Here is a 15,060-nt window from a genome sequence, read left to right as displayed (position 1 = left end):
AGGATTGCTCCTGCCCAAGGCTCTGGGACCAAATGGGATCAAATCCAAGATGGTCACATGCAAGGCAAGTGCCCTGCTGCTGAACTGTCTCTCTAGGCCCCAAATCTCCATTTTACAACCACCTTTGTAGATATAAAATGTATAAATGTAGTTATAAATATCACCATCCCGGCCAGATTCTCCAAGTGGACGTTCAGGTTGTGAGCTGAGAGCTGCGTGGGGCACAGGATAGTCAGATGCAGTATCAGAATTTTGCCCCACACCTAACATATACCTTCCAAAGGAAATTCTACCTGGCAAAACCCGGCTGGCTAGTGTCAGGCAGTCCTCTGGGCTTCTAAGCGCGCCACCCGCCTGCTGCGACGCTGCTGAGCACTGCCACTAGGGGGCGCCGTGAGGCCCGCAGGGAGGAGGAATTTCCTCCGGGCTGGTTTCCTGTTCCCCTGAAGGTCACCCAGTCCCTGGAACAGCAGCAGCTCCTGAACCCGGTCTGCAGTCTCTCAGGCCTCACACACAATCAGCTTCTCAGAGTCGCCCGGGGTGGGAGTGGCCGCCTCAAGCAGCTAAGAATCCCAGTCACAGAGTGGTCTGCACCTGCCGAGGGGGACCCTTCTCAGATCACGGTGGCACTTCCCAGGAGTTCCTCTCCACTCTATAATGACACCTCTTGTTCCTCCAGACCCAGCCTCAGTGGCCGCTGCCTTCACCCTACCTTAGCCCTTGTTTCTGGCCTTGCCGAATTACCCTCTAACAGTGTGTACAGCCAACAACTCTTCCTATGCGGCCGTGAAGACATGCATGAGTTGTTCTCTGGCTGGATTCCAAGGCAGAAACTAGTGCTAAGCGTGAGACGTCTGTCCCTCCCTCCACCAAATACATGTGCATCTCCCCCAAAGAGTTAAAGAACTTGCCCTTTACTGCTCACCAGGACTCACCACCAAGCTTAGTATCACCAGTGGCTCATCCTGGGTCTCTCTGCATGTTGATGGGGCAAATGCATACTGAGAATGGAATAAGATAAGCTCATTTTAAGATTATAGATCAGGGGCTGGAGCGATAGCATAGAGGGTAGGGCGTTTGCCTTGCATGCAACCAACATGGCCGACCCAGGTTCGATTCCCAGCATCCCATATGGTCCCCCGAGCACCGCCAGGAGCGATTCCTGAGTGCATGAGCCAGGAGTAACCCCTGAGCATTGCCAGGTGTGACCCAAAAAGAAAAAAAAAGATTATAGATCAAATTTTCAAAAAAGGAGTCAGAGAGATAGTACAGAGGGTAGGGCACTTGCCTTGCACATGGTTAACCCAGGTTCGATGCCAGGCATTCCACATGGTTCCCCAACTCTGCCAGGAATGATTCCTAAGCGCAGAGCCAGGAATAACCCCTGAGCATCACTTGGTGTGGCCCCAAAACAAACAAAATTAATTAAAATAAATCTAAAATAATGTGGGGTGGGGAGGTCTGGAGAAATAGTATGTATAGCAGAGGAGGCATTTGCCTTGCAGATGCTAACCCAGGGTTTATCCCCAGCACCACATGCAGTCTTCTGAGCCCTTCAGGAGTGATCCCTGAGCACAGCCAGGTTTGATCCAAAATATGGTAGGGCCAGGGGCCTTACGAGAGCACATGCTTTGCATGTGGATGTCCCTGGGTTCACTCCCTAGCACTGCATGGGCCCCCATACAAAAACAAGGACTGGAAAGGTTAGAGAGGTAAGATAGAGAAGGGAGGGTAGGGCAAGAAGTAAGGAATAAATGAATTTTTCAATACTAATGACCATGACAGCATTGTAACAGCGCTCTCTCTCTCTCTCTCTCTCTCTCTCTCTCTCTTTGGGTCACACCCGGCGAGGAATTACTCCTGGCGGTGCTTGGGGGACCATATGGGATGCTGGGGAATGGAACCCGGGTCATCCAGGTGCAAGGCAAACGCCCTACCCGCTGTACTATTGCTCCAGCCACACCTTCTTTCTCCTCTTTGAAAGGAGAGAATCACAGATAATTCTAATCTTATCTGATTTTAAAGGACTTTATATATGTTCCTATAGGATAACATTGTTTGTGTTTTCTCCTCTGCCACAAGGAGCTTAGGTTTGCTGATTAAGAGTAATATCCATCACAATGTTCCCGAAGCACTCCCATTTCCTCAGTATTCATCTTTAACTTCTCTGTGCTCTGCTTTCTCTACCTGTTAATCACTCATTTCCCCTAAGCAGTACCTGTGACTTGTAAAGTCAAATTCCTCAGAAATCTCTGATTTTGTATTTGTAAGTGAAACATTGCTTTTCTCCTTCCCTTATGTCCTTTTGCATAGTTTACTTCAGAGCAATATAGCACAGCGGTAGGGCGTTTGCCTTGCACGCAGCCAACATGACCGACCCGAGTTCAATTCCTCCGCCCCTCTCGGAGAGCCTGGCAAGCTCCCCGTGACGTATTCGATATGCCAAACACAGTAACAACAAAGTCTCCAATGGAGACGTTATTGTGCCCGCTCGAGCAAATCAATGATCAACGGGAGGGCCTTTATTATTATTATTATTATTATTATTATCCTTTTTTGTATATGATGTTGGTGGACCCCATGGGTGACTCATATGAAGTGGAGAGGAGAAAGACGGTCACTTTCTCCTGATCTACCTCTGCCAGCCAGGCACCAGGGTTACTGGGTTCTTGTCTCGCCTCACAGAAAGCAATTGCAGGAGTAGACGAGCAGTGAAATGACACAGTTTTTATTTGGAGATTTTGAAGGAAAGGAGAGAGAGAAAGTGGAAGAGAGTGGAGAGTAATGTGCTCAAGAGAGAACCCGGGCTTCTCCAAGGGTGGAGAGAGCCCCTACACACATCCCAGCATTAGGCATGAAAGCATGAAAGTACACATCTCAAGAGGGAGATGCGGGCGACTCATGGGCTCAGCCACATGGGCAGAAGCAGCACACGGGCTCAGGCAGCATATACGCACGCTCCCTTTGTTCAAAGTGGCTCTTATAGGGTTTCTCCAACCTGCCCCCTTGTAGGGCTTCTACCTAGGTCAAAGTCCGTTGCTAGAGAGGTTACCAAGGGGGGTTGGGAGAGGTGATCGTCTTCCTTGAAATCCCTTTCCTGACTTTTGTGTTTCTGCTGGATCTTCGGTTGGAGGGAATTGGTCAGGTGTCAAAGGAACTGCTTTGGAGTTTCTGGTTAATCTCTCAGGTCCTTAACTGGACTCTATTTCTTCTGCTGTCATCTCTGTAGGCGTCCAGCCTCCACAGGGTCTGTCACAGACTGGTGGACTGGTGCCAGTTAGTTCTCCATGAGGTCAGGGCTATTGCTTCCCAGGAGATTTACTGCCATTGCCTTGGGAAGGGGCCTTCCCTATCTGCCTGCCTACATCAGATAGACACAGGAAGACAGTGAATGCGGTGCTTTTGTAACTTGGGAGTAACTGGTTCCAAATAATATTAACTCCTGGATATGTTTCCTCAGTTTAAGCCCCAGTTGCCCTTAGTTCTTAGTACCCCTAAAGCAGGGTCCCGACGAGGGACTGGATGAACCCAGGGCAAGCAATGAGTATCCTGGCATCAAAACGGGTCAAGCCAAGCGCCATAATACTTAACTATAAGTTAACAGCATAGTCATGAACAAATTCTTCCATGATCCAAAGAGTAGCAACTGGATTTGGACCCTGCTAGGGTTAGGAAAGACTAATCTGGCCTGAGCACTGTAGTCTGGGATCTATAGTGAGATGTTCCCAGGAGAGCCATCCTATAAGCTTAACGTATCTCTTTCTGTATCCATACAAAATGACTAATATTATTAAGAAGTAGAATTAAGATGAATGTTTAAATAGTGGTTGGACTAAGGAAAGGAGAAACACACAGCTAGATGGTATTTGGCCCTGGCTGCAGGAGATCTTTGTCTTAGAAGAGCCTCCCTCCCGAAGGAAGGGCTTTCATATGTTGATTGTGCTATCTCACCTGGGTGGTTGCTACCTGGGATGCTTGAAGGTTGGGCGCTGGACCAGGGACTGGAACAGGGGAGACTGGAACAGGGGAAAATGGAATAAATGGCAACTGATCACCAAGCAGCCTGGCGGCCCTGTTCCCTCCTTTCATGAGTCTGTTGGCGGCGACTGCAAGCCGGGTGGGGAAGCGGTTCACAGCCACCAAACGCACATGGCGGGGAGAGAAAGACACCACTACCACGGCCCAACGCCTTCACTTATTTATTCTGTGATTACACAGTTCCTTCAAACCAAATTTAAATGCTTCATTTCACAATATTTACAGGTCAGGGGACTGGAGCGATAGCAGTGGGTAAGGTGTTTGCCTTGCACTCAGCCGACCCAAGTTCGGTTCCTCCATCCCTCTCGGAGAGCCCGGCAAACTACCAAGAGTATCCTGCCCGCATAGCAGAGCCTGGCAAGCTCCCCCAGGCATACTGGATATGCCAAAAACAGTAACAACAAGTCTCACAATGGAGACGTTACTGGTGCCCACTCGGGCAAATCGAGGAACAACGGGAGGACAGTGCTAACAGTGCTACAGTGTTACAGGTCAAGGAAACCCTGTGAGACAGTGGCTTTGTTTGGTTTCTGGCTTGCTGAGCCCAAGCAGCAGTTGCTAAAGGGCTTCTCCAGGCTCTCTAAGTACCATTATTATCACCAACCTTTCCACAAAGGAACCACCGGACCTAAAGGCTTAGATCCATTAACCTCCAGAGGAACTCAGATAAGCCTGGATCCAAAGGTTATGCTCCACGCCACCACAACCTACTGCACGCAGAGAGCACTTGACTGACTTGGAAACTTGGAATTCTTTTCCCTGTTGTTGCAATGAGTTGGAGCGATAGCACAGCAGGTAGGGCATTTGCCTTGCACGCGGCTGACCTGGCCAACCCAGGTTCGATTCCTCTGCCCCTCTTGGAGAGCCAGGCAAGCTACCAAGAGTATCTCACCTGCATGGCAAAGCCTGGCAAGCTCCCCTTGACTATTCGATAAGCCAAACACAGTAACAAGTCTCACAATGGAAATGTTACTGGGCCCACTCGAGCAAACAACGCGAGGTCAGTGGGGCTTACACATCTTTGTTGTGGTGCTTGCTGGTGACCCCAGACCTCATTTGCAGTGAGCTCATCCCAAGATCATAGTCTGGTGGCAATGGGGAGGTCCCAAACGGCAAAGCCTTCTGGCATTCCACTTGGTACATACAGGGAACTCTGGGGATCAAACTCAAGGCCTCAAGCTTACAAGGAAGGCACTTTTTGCACTATGCCCTGAAACAGAATTTAAAGTCACTTTGCTAGAAACTGATTCCATGTGGAATACAACAGATTCTACAGCTTGGAAGTATCATACCAATTCTATACTACTAGCTGACATTATTGCTGAAAAGCTGGCACAGCCAACAATTTTTGATGGATAAAAGGCCTGGTAGAGGCTAAGATTTTAGCTAAAAGAAAGTTGCCCCCAAATCAATAATCAATATGACATAACATCCATCAGAGGACAGTTTGACTCATGTGCTTAAACTGATTAGCATTTCCAGTACCTGGCCCCAATTTTTAATTGAAATTACAGTTAATAAAGGCTCTTAGAAAAATATCAAATCAATAGGTATTTGGTTCTTGGGCTGAAGTAAAGGCTTTAATTGTCCTTGTACACAACACAGCCACTGCCTGGGATTCCCAAAGATCCATTATCCAGAGTGTTAAAACCGAAAATAGTTCACTTCAGGAACCAAACTGACAATTCAGCTGCCAAGCATTATTTTGAAAAGCAGGACATAGTTGAAAATTGTATTTTTCCAATTATCCCAGTGTGAAACACTGCTGAGGCATGCAGCCCAAGCCTACAATTAGAGAGCATTTGCTTGCTTCTAGAAATAGAATGAATGGGAAATAGAGACCTATGATCTAGGTCTTCCACAGTGATACTCCAAGAGGGCAGTCCCTGGAAAATGACCATCTTGTGCCTTTCAGGAAAGAGTATCCTGTACTGTAACTCAACTGTCCAGAGCTGCAGAAAGCCATCATCATCTCAGAATACAGTCCCTGCATGAGCCCTATCCCTAGGGCACCAAGAACGACTACCAATAAGCTGCTCTAGCTATGTCCTTCTGCAGCTGCTTCTACAATGAACCGACAGCCAACAGTACATTTTTTTTTCTTTTTGGGTCACACCCAACCATGCACAGGGGTTACTCCTAGTTCATGCACTCAGGAATGACTCCTGGCGGTGCTCGGGGGACATATGGGATGCTGGGAATCGAACCTGGGTCAACTACATGCAAGGCAAACGCCCTACCCACTGTGCTATTGCTCCAGTCCCCAACAGTACAATTTCATGGTAGAGTCTGTGCCTTGTGTGAGGCCCTGGGTTCAATCCCAGACATACACACTGGAAGGAGCACGGTTATCTCAGCATTCAGGACCGCAGGTTCTGCATGGGTCTGGGCTGTGTGAGTCCCAGGATTGTGTGGCCCTGGGGGGGCCTAAGAAGCACCCCATTCTTCTCACCCTGACAAGGAATCACCTGACTGACCCAGCTGGCTGTCACCTTGAGTGACCCTGCAGCCACCAGAGCACTGTTTGGGAGGCCACCGAAAATGGCAACAATAATACATGATGTGGAGGTGCTGGGAGAACAGGCCCCAGAAGGGGGTCTGTACACTCCACACCTTGGTCCATACCATGTCCCAAGCATCTCTTCCATCTGGCTGGAGCTAAGCTATATACTTTCTGTTTTGCTTTTTGGTTTTTGGGTCATACCTGGCTGTGTCCTGACTCTGCACCCAGATATCCCTTCTGGTGGGGCTCAGGAGACCATAATTGGATGAGGAATGGGGGCAGGGATCAAACCTGGGACAGTCACCAAGCAAGACAAGCACCCTACCCACTGTGCTATCTCTTCAGCCTAATACTTTAAAAATGAACAAATAAGAGCCTGAGTGATAGCACAGTGGGTAGGGCATTTGCCTTGTACGTGACTAACCTGAGTTCTAATCCTCAGCATCCCATATGGTTCCCCAAGCACCGCCAGGAGTAATTCCTAAGTGCAGAGCCAGGAATAACCCATGAGCATTGCTGAGTGTGACCCAAAAAGCAAAAAAATAAATAAATAAAAATAATAAATAAGGGGATGGAGTGATAGCACAGCGGGTAGGGCGTTTGCCTTGCATGCGGCCAACCCAGGTTCAATTCCCAGCATCCCAAATGGTACCCCGAGGACTGACAGGAGTAATTCCTGAGTGCAGAGCCAGGAGTTGCCCCTGTGCATTGACAGGTGTGACCCCAAAAAGCAAAAATAGATAAATAAATAAATAAACTGGTAATCTAGTGGAAAAACATCTATTAGTAAAGTCTTGCAAGTTTTCATCAATTTGGGCCCAAGAAACAGGGATAGGTCACTTGCCTTGCACACAACCAACCTGGGTTTGATATCTGGCATCCCATGTGGTCCCTGGAGGCTTCCAGGAGTGTTTCTTGAACACAAAACCACAAGTAAGCCCTAATCACTGCAGGGTGTGGCCCCCCCAAAAAACAAACAAAAGTTTCCATCTGTCATAAAAGTAAATTTGGCGTAAGCATCTCAGTCATCTCCAGCTAGTTTCTTAGATTTCCCAATTTCAACTGAGGTATCTACATCTCTTGGTGGGGGAGAGGGCACGGGACTTCCAAGCAGTGCTCGGAGGAGCCTGGGGTCACTCCCGGCAATTCTTGGCCAATCTGACTAGGAATTCAATGAAAAGGCCCAGAGATAGCATCTAACCAGGGTCAGTTGCATGCAAGGCATGTACTATCTCTCTTGGCTACAAGAATCTAGATTTCTTTTTTCTTTCTTTCTTTCTTTCTTTCTTTTTTTTTTTTTTAAAGAATCTAGATTTCTTAAGAAAAGGCAAAGATAAAGGCCAAGGATCCCTTCCAAGAGAAACAACTGTCACACCAATGGCATGAGTTTGCTATCCTTATCAAAGTGTGGAGCACTGGCGTGGCAGAGACCATACAGAGGGTAAGTCCTTGCCTTGCATGTGGCTGATCCTGATTGGAGCTCTGGCACCACCCATGAACACCCTGAGCACCATCAGGAGGGATCCCTAAGCACAGAATGAAGAGTTCTGAGCAGAGCCACACATGGCCCAAAATCAAAACAAACAGAAACAAAAACCAAAAATATGGAGCAACCAACACTACTTAGCTGTCAGCCAAGTCCTTAGTAGTAAAGAAAGTTGCCAATCTCATATAGTTCACACACTGGGTAAGAGGTTTTAATGGGGAGGGGCTCCCCGGCCACTAGACTTCATAGGGAACCCGACAGACCAACAAAGGTTTAATGAGGAAGGGTTTATTTTGCTGGTGTAAAGGATCAATTCCACTGCCTCACTGTGGATCTGAAAGGGAAAGAGAGAGCTTTTTTTGTTTTTTTTTCCCCCCAGGTGCCCCCCATGCCATGCATGTGCTCTACCATTGAGTCACGTCTCCTTAAATTTTTCCAGCTGTGTCAGGTAGCTTTATAGTGCCTGAAAGCCAGAGTGAGTTAGAAAACAAATCTTTTCCCTTTTTTGCCAACCAAGTAAATACTATTGGTCATGTCACATTTACCTAGTCTCAAATATAGTTTGTGAACCCAGTGACTGGCCATTAATCTGGTTATTCAATGAATTAACACTTTAACTTCTAGGACCCTCTCCCACCAAAGGAGCTTAAAAAGGAAAATCCAGCTTCATTTCTCAAAAAAGAAAATTTCTAGAAGCGTGTATGGGTGCCTGCTTGCAGAAGGCAAAATAAATAGGAGAAGGAATCTAGTGACAGGAAGTTACCTTGGAGCACAGGAACTAGCAAGTTCCTTCCATTTTCTATCTTCTCTGTTTAGCTATCCAAAATTATTCCAATTTAAACATTCCAATAATTTTATCACTACCAAAAAAGAAAAAGACTCGGGGCAGAAGAGATAGCTCAGTTGGCAAGCACGCTGAATATGAAGGAGGCCTGCGTTCAATCCCTGACACTGGATGGCCCTCCAAGCACCACCTGGAATAATCCCCAAACACCAAGCTGGGAGTAGCCCGAGTACCACCAGATGTGACACAAAACAACAAAAAAGTGCTAGAGTGTCCACTAGTTGAGAATGTCTAGGTAAAGGGAGATTAAAGCACTTACCTTCTCTCTCCCTGAAAAATCACCAAAAAAGAAGGAATTATTATATAGTCAACGGGTGAGAAGACAACCACACACGTGGAAGCTACTCAGCCACTGGGGACAAATGTGGTCGGCCTGAGATGGTTGAAGTGAAGCTAACCAGGAAAAGGCTCAGAAGTTGAGAAGTAGAGGTTAAGGGGCTGGAGACAGAGCTCAAATGGTTGGAGCACATACTTTCCAAGTAGAAAGCCTGGGTTTGAACCTCAACAGCAAAAGGACCCCTGAGTGGGGCTGGAGTGATAGCACAGCGGGCAGGGCATTTGCCTTGCACACGACCAATCCGGGTTTGATTCCCAGCATTCCATATGGTCCCCCGAGCACTGCCAGGAATAATTCCTGAGTGTATGAGCCATGAGTAACTCCTGTGCATCACCGGGTGTGAACCCCCCCCAAAAAAACAAAAGGACCTCTGAGCACCATCAGATGTGTCCCCCAAATAATAAAAATAAAATAAATGACTAGAGAGAAAAGAGACTATCAGGAAGACTGGAAGTCTAAAAATGCAGGAGTCAGGGCTGGAGTGATAGCACAGAGGGTAGGGCGTTTGCCTTGCACATGGCCGACCCAGGTTCGCTTACCAGCATCCCATATGGTCCCCTGAGCACTGCCAGGAGTGATTCCTGAGTGCAAAGCCAGGAGTAACCCCTGAGCATTGCCAGGTGTGACCCAAAAAGCAAAAAAATAAATAAATAAAACGGCAGGAATCATGGGGTGTTAGACGACAGTAGCACTGTAACACTGTCGTCCCGTTGTTAGAGCAGGCACCAGTAATGTCTCCATTGTGAGATTTGTTGTTACTGTTTTTGGCATATCGAATACGCCATGGCAAGCTTGCCAGGCTCTGCTGTGCGGGCATATACTCTCAGTAGCTTGCCAGGCTCTCCGAGAGGGGCAGAGGAATCAAACCCGGGTTGACCGTGTACAAGGCAAACACCCTACCTGCTGTGCTATCACTCCATAAAAGAATAATTCTACTGAACATGATGCATTGTGATGACATTTAAAAACAGAAGCAACACCATTTTTTCAACGTATCCTGAATTTTTTCAGTGGTGCAATAAAGAGTATGCCTGGAATTTGCTTTACTACTTCAAAGCAAAAAGTTTCCATGAGGAAGGATTGAAGAGTAGTAGAACGCTAGGGCTCCTGGGGCTAGAATCCGAACACACAGTACAGGAGTCAAGACCCAGAAAGCGCCGACACTGAATTTTTCTTTTAGCAGCTGCACCCCAGACCCATCTCCCCTGCACTGCCTGTATCGTTACACGTATTGCTATGTACACCTGTCTCAATACTGTTGTTGCTATATATCAGTACTTCAAGCTTATTTTGTAAAGGGAATCACAGAGGACCCCCACTCTGCTGCTGAACTGGGAAAGGGCAGAGTAAAGGGCAGAGACATGGGGCTCATTTTAGAGAGGACATAGACCATAGACACACAGGTCAGATGGTGCAGGGGTTAAGGAACTTGCCCTGCATGAGGCAAACCCGGTTCCATCCTTGACATTACCTTGACGCATCCTGGACAGCTTTCTCCAAGTGTGTGTGGGAACCTCCCCGGGTATGTAGTTCTGGAGGCCCTTAGCACTGTTTGGGTGACCCAGGTGTGGCTCAAACCCCCAAAATAAAATTTAGGGGCTGGTTAGTAAAAAAAAAAAATGCAGGGTTAAGGAGTTTGCTTGCATCTGGTTTAATCCCTGGTACCCCATATGGTTTTTCAAGCCCCACCAGGAGTAATCCCTTAGAAGTCAGGAGTTAAGTCCTGAGCATCATTGAATGTGGCTCCAAAACCAAAAATAATTAAGGAAATAGGGGCTGGAGCAATAGCACAGCGGTAGGGCGTTTGCCTTGCACGCAGCCAACCTGGCCAACCCGAGTTCGATTCCTCCGCCCCTCTCGGAGAGCCCGGCAAGCTACTGAGAGTATCTTGCCCACAAGGCAGAGCCCGGCAAGCTCCCCGTGACGTATTCGATATGCCAGACACAGTAACAACAGAGTCTCCAATGGAGATGTTACTGGGCCCGCTCGAGCAAATCGATGATCAACGGGAGGGCCTTTTACTTTTTTAGTCTCCAAATGGTGCCACATATCCCAGGGTATGAGGGAAAGCGAAGACCATGCAAAATGAGAACCACTGCCAAAACTAAGTCACTGTAATCTCAAGACACACACACACACACACACACACACACACACACACACACACACACCACCGCATCCCCCCCCCCACACACACACACAGCTTCCCACCACCCCTTCTCTGCTCCATCCTTAAATGAACTGATGACCAGAGATCACCAGGCAGCTAAGGAAAACTTTTGGCATGAGTCTAGACCAAAGAGACAGAGGGGCCGGAGAAAGAATACAGTGGGTAGGGTACTCGCCTTGTAGGTACCTCGCCTGGGTTCAATCCCTGGAGTCCCGTATGATCCCCTAAAGACCACAAGAAGTCATTCCTGACTGCAGAGCCAGGAGTGAACCCTGCGCATTGTAGGGCGTGGCCCAAACACAAAAACAAAAACACCAGAGTAAGGGCCAGAAGCAAAGATCAGTGGTAGAGTACTTGCCTTGCAGGTGTGAGGTCCTGGGTTCAATCAGCACTGCAAAAAAAAAAAAGAAAAAGAAAGAAAAAAACAGGCAGAAAAATATGGTGGTGCATTAAAATTTACCACTAATATCCTCAAGGAAAAGATACTGCACTCATGAATCAGGAATACGGTCTTCAGACTTTTGAAAATTAAGAAGGATTTTAATATCAGCATTAGACGACTGATGAAGACAGTTTTCAAAAAAGGACAAGGTCAGAAACAGGAAAACTAAAAGAAAAAAAAAGCTATGGAGAACAAAATAATTCAGAAAGTTGAACTTTTAGACTTCAAAGGAGTGAAGTACTCAGTTCATTAAAAAAATAAAACGGGGACGGGGGATGAACACTGATAACTCAAAGGACTGGACACATTTTTTTTTTCTTTTTGTGTCACATCGGCGATGCTCAGGGGTTACTCCTGGCTCTGCACTCAGGAATTACTCCTGGCGGTGCTTGGGGGACCATATGGGTTGCTGGGGATCGAACCTGGGTCGACCACGTGCAAGGCAAATGCCCTACTGGCTATCACTCCAGTCCCTGGACACATATTTTGCAAGAGGCCGGAGTTTGATCCCCAGTACCACATGGTCCAAAACATTGCCAGGTATGGCCCAAGAATCATAATCCAATTCTCCTAAAGAATGCTAACTTTCAGGGCTGGAGCAATAGCACAGCGGGTAGGGCGCTTGCCTTGCATACAGCTGCCCTGGGTTCGATTCCCATATGATCCCCCGAGCACTGCCAGGAGTAATTCCTGAGTGCATGAGCCAGGAGTAACCCCTGTGCATCGCCGGGTATGACCCAAAAAGAAAAAAAAAAAGTTGCTAACTTTCTAACACATAGGAACTAAATGTCCCAATAAGCCTCCAAAGAGAAAAAGATCATATGCAAAACTTATCAGAAAGGCTTTAGACTACAGAATATTAAAAGTGGGACTAAGAAAGGTAGTACTTCAAGTAAGATTCTTGCCTTGCATGTGGCTGACCTGGGTTTTATCTCCAGCACTGCACTCTACCAGGAGTGAGCCTGGCTGAGCACAAGTTGTGGCTCAAAAACCAAAAAAAAGAAAACAAAGAGCAGAATGAAAGCATGTCCAGACATGCAAAGTATCAAAAACAAAAACAAAAAAATCCTCGCCAAAACTCTCTGCTGGTCGGTGTTTCTCACAAAAAACAAGCAATGAATGGAATCAAGAAAGACAATAGGGGCTACTACAGAAATCAGGGAATGCAACAAAGGAGTAAAAGACATATTCAGGATGATGAGGAGGAATTTTAGGGTACAGAGGTCAAAACTGTCTGACACTTTTGTAATAAAATAAAAGTTAATTTTTCAATTGCTTCTCATCAGTCCTAAAAAGGGAACTAGACAACTGCTGGAGAGGTTTAGGATGGACTTGAGAAAAGTACAAAAAAATAAAATTTAAAAAAAAATGTCACTACATGCAGAAAAAAATTGCAGAGACAGTGATCACAATGTATTTACTAAGAAACTTGTATCTTAGTGACTTAATAACCTAGAGATAAGACAGAGCAAAAAGCACTTCCTTTACACGTGGCCAGCCGTGTTTGGTCCCAAACCGAATGTGCTCCCCTGAGTCTCCACCAGGAATGGTCCCTGCGTGCAAGCCACAAGTAAGCATTGTTGGATATGGCCCAAAAGCCAAAATATAAATTTTAAAAAACAAAGGAACATGCTGTACTTTGAAGAAAAAGCATTATCTAGAGGCCAAATTGTACAGTGGGTAGGGCTTTTACTTTACAAGTGGCAACCCGGGGGCCCAGAGCGATAGTACAGACGGTAGGGCGTTTGCCTTGCACGCTGTCGACCCGGGTTTGATACTCAGCATCCCATATGGTCCCCCCAGCAGCGCCAGGAGTAATTCCTGAGTGCCGAGCCAGGAGCAACCCCTGAGCATCGCTGGGTGTGAGTCAAAAAGAAAAAAAAAAAAAGTGCCAACCTGGGTGTGAGCTCCGGCATGGAGTCCCCCTGAGCACAGAGCCAGGTAACCTCTGAGCATTGCCAGATGCAGTCCCCAAGCAAACAAAAGGTAAAGAAAAAGCACTATGTAGTCTCCTCTCAAATCTTGGCCTCAAGATTCTGCTGGGCTTGTGTGCCCAGCGCACTGCAAACTCTCTTCCCATCTCTAGGAGGCTCCTCCCCGGGAAACATGTCCTTGGTGTTTTCTCAAGTTTTTGTTTTGTTAAGGTTTTGTCAAGTGTTTTCTGTTTTCAGAGTCCTGAGGCAAGCGGGAGATACTGGCAAAGGCTACTGGGTATCTTTGGGCATATGAGATCAGCCAGCCAATGAGAGGAAGCTAAAATCATTCAGGGTTCTCCCAGAACCTCAATTCAAAGCTTAAAACTAGTTTTCATGGCCATCTCCTTGGGCCCCTCCCTCCTGGGTGCTCAATTATCTACTCAAGGCCTTTTTTTTCTCTCTTTTTTTCAGAAACAAAGACTACAAGCATACTTTGCTAATACTGGAAAGCGCACAAAAGTTCTTCAGGCCTGTTTCAGTCTGCAAAATAATTTTAAAACTTACTATAAAGCTCTTATTTTTTTTTGACATCCAAATATCTTTATTGTATTTATCAATTTTTGTGTTGACTTATTCATTAAATGTTATGATAAGGCAAAATATAAAGATTTTTATTATTAATAGCTTATTTTTTTACTGCTCAATTTTTTTTTAAATTAGTGAGATATCATGAGGTACAATTGTAGACTTACAAATTTTTGTGCTTGGGTTTCAATTATAAAATGATCAAATACCCATCCCTCCACCAGTGCCCATTTCCCACCACCACGGATCCCAGTATCCCTTCCACCCCCATTCCCCCCATTCCCCCCTGCCTCTGTGGCAGGGCATTCCCTTTTGTTCTCTCTCTCTCTTACTGGGTGTTGTGGTTTGCAAAAGAGGCAATGGGTGACAAGCAGGTTTGGTCTATAGTCTACTTTCAGCATGCTTCTCCCATCCTGGGAGGATCCTCCAAAACACCTTTATTTGGTGTTCCCTTCTCTATCTGAGCTCCTTTTCCCATAGCATGTGTGGCTGGCCTCCAAGCCATGAAGTAAAATTCCTGGTACTAATCTCGGCCATTCTTGGGTGTTAGTCTCCTATTTTGTTACTTTATGTTCCCCAGATGAATGCAATCTTTCTATGTCTATCCCTTTCTTTCTGAGTCATTTCGCTTAACATACTTTCCATGTAGTACCACTTGTATGTAAATTTCATGACTTCCTCTTTTCTAACAGCTACATAGTACTCCATTGTCTAAATGTATCAGTTTCTTTAACCAGTC

The sequence above is a fragment of the Sorex fumeus genome, unplaced genomic scaffold (genome assembly GCF_029834395.1).
Source record: "Sorex fumeus unplaced genomic scaffold, SorFum_2.1 ptg000006l, whole genome shotgun sequence".
In the NCBI taxonomy this organism is placed as follows: Eukaryota; Metazoa; Chordata; class Mammalia; order Eulipotyphla; family Soricidae; genus Sorex; species Sorex fumeus.
Note: the sequence above shows the minus strand (reverse complement) of the source record.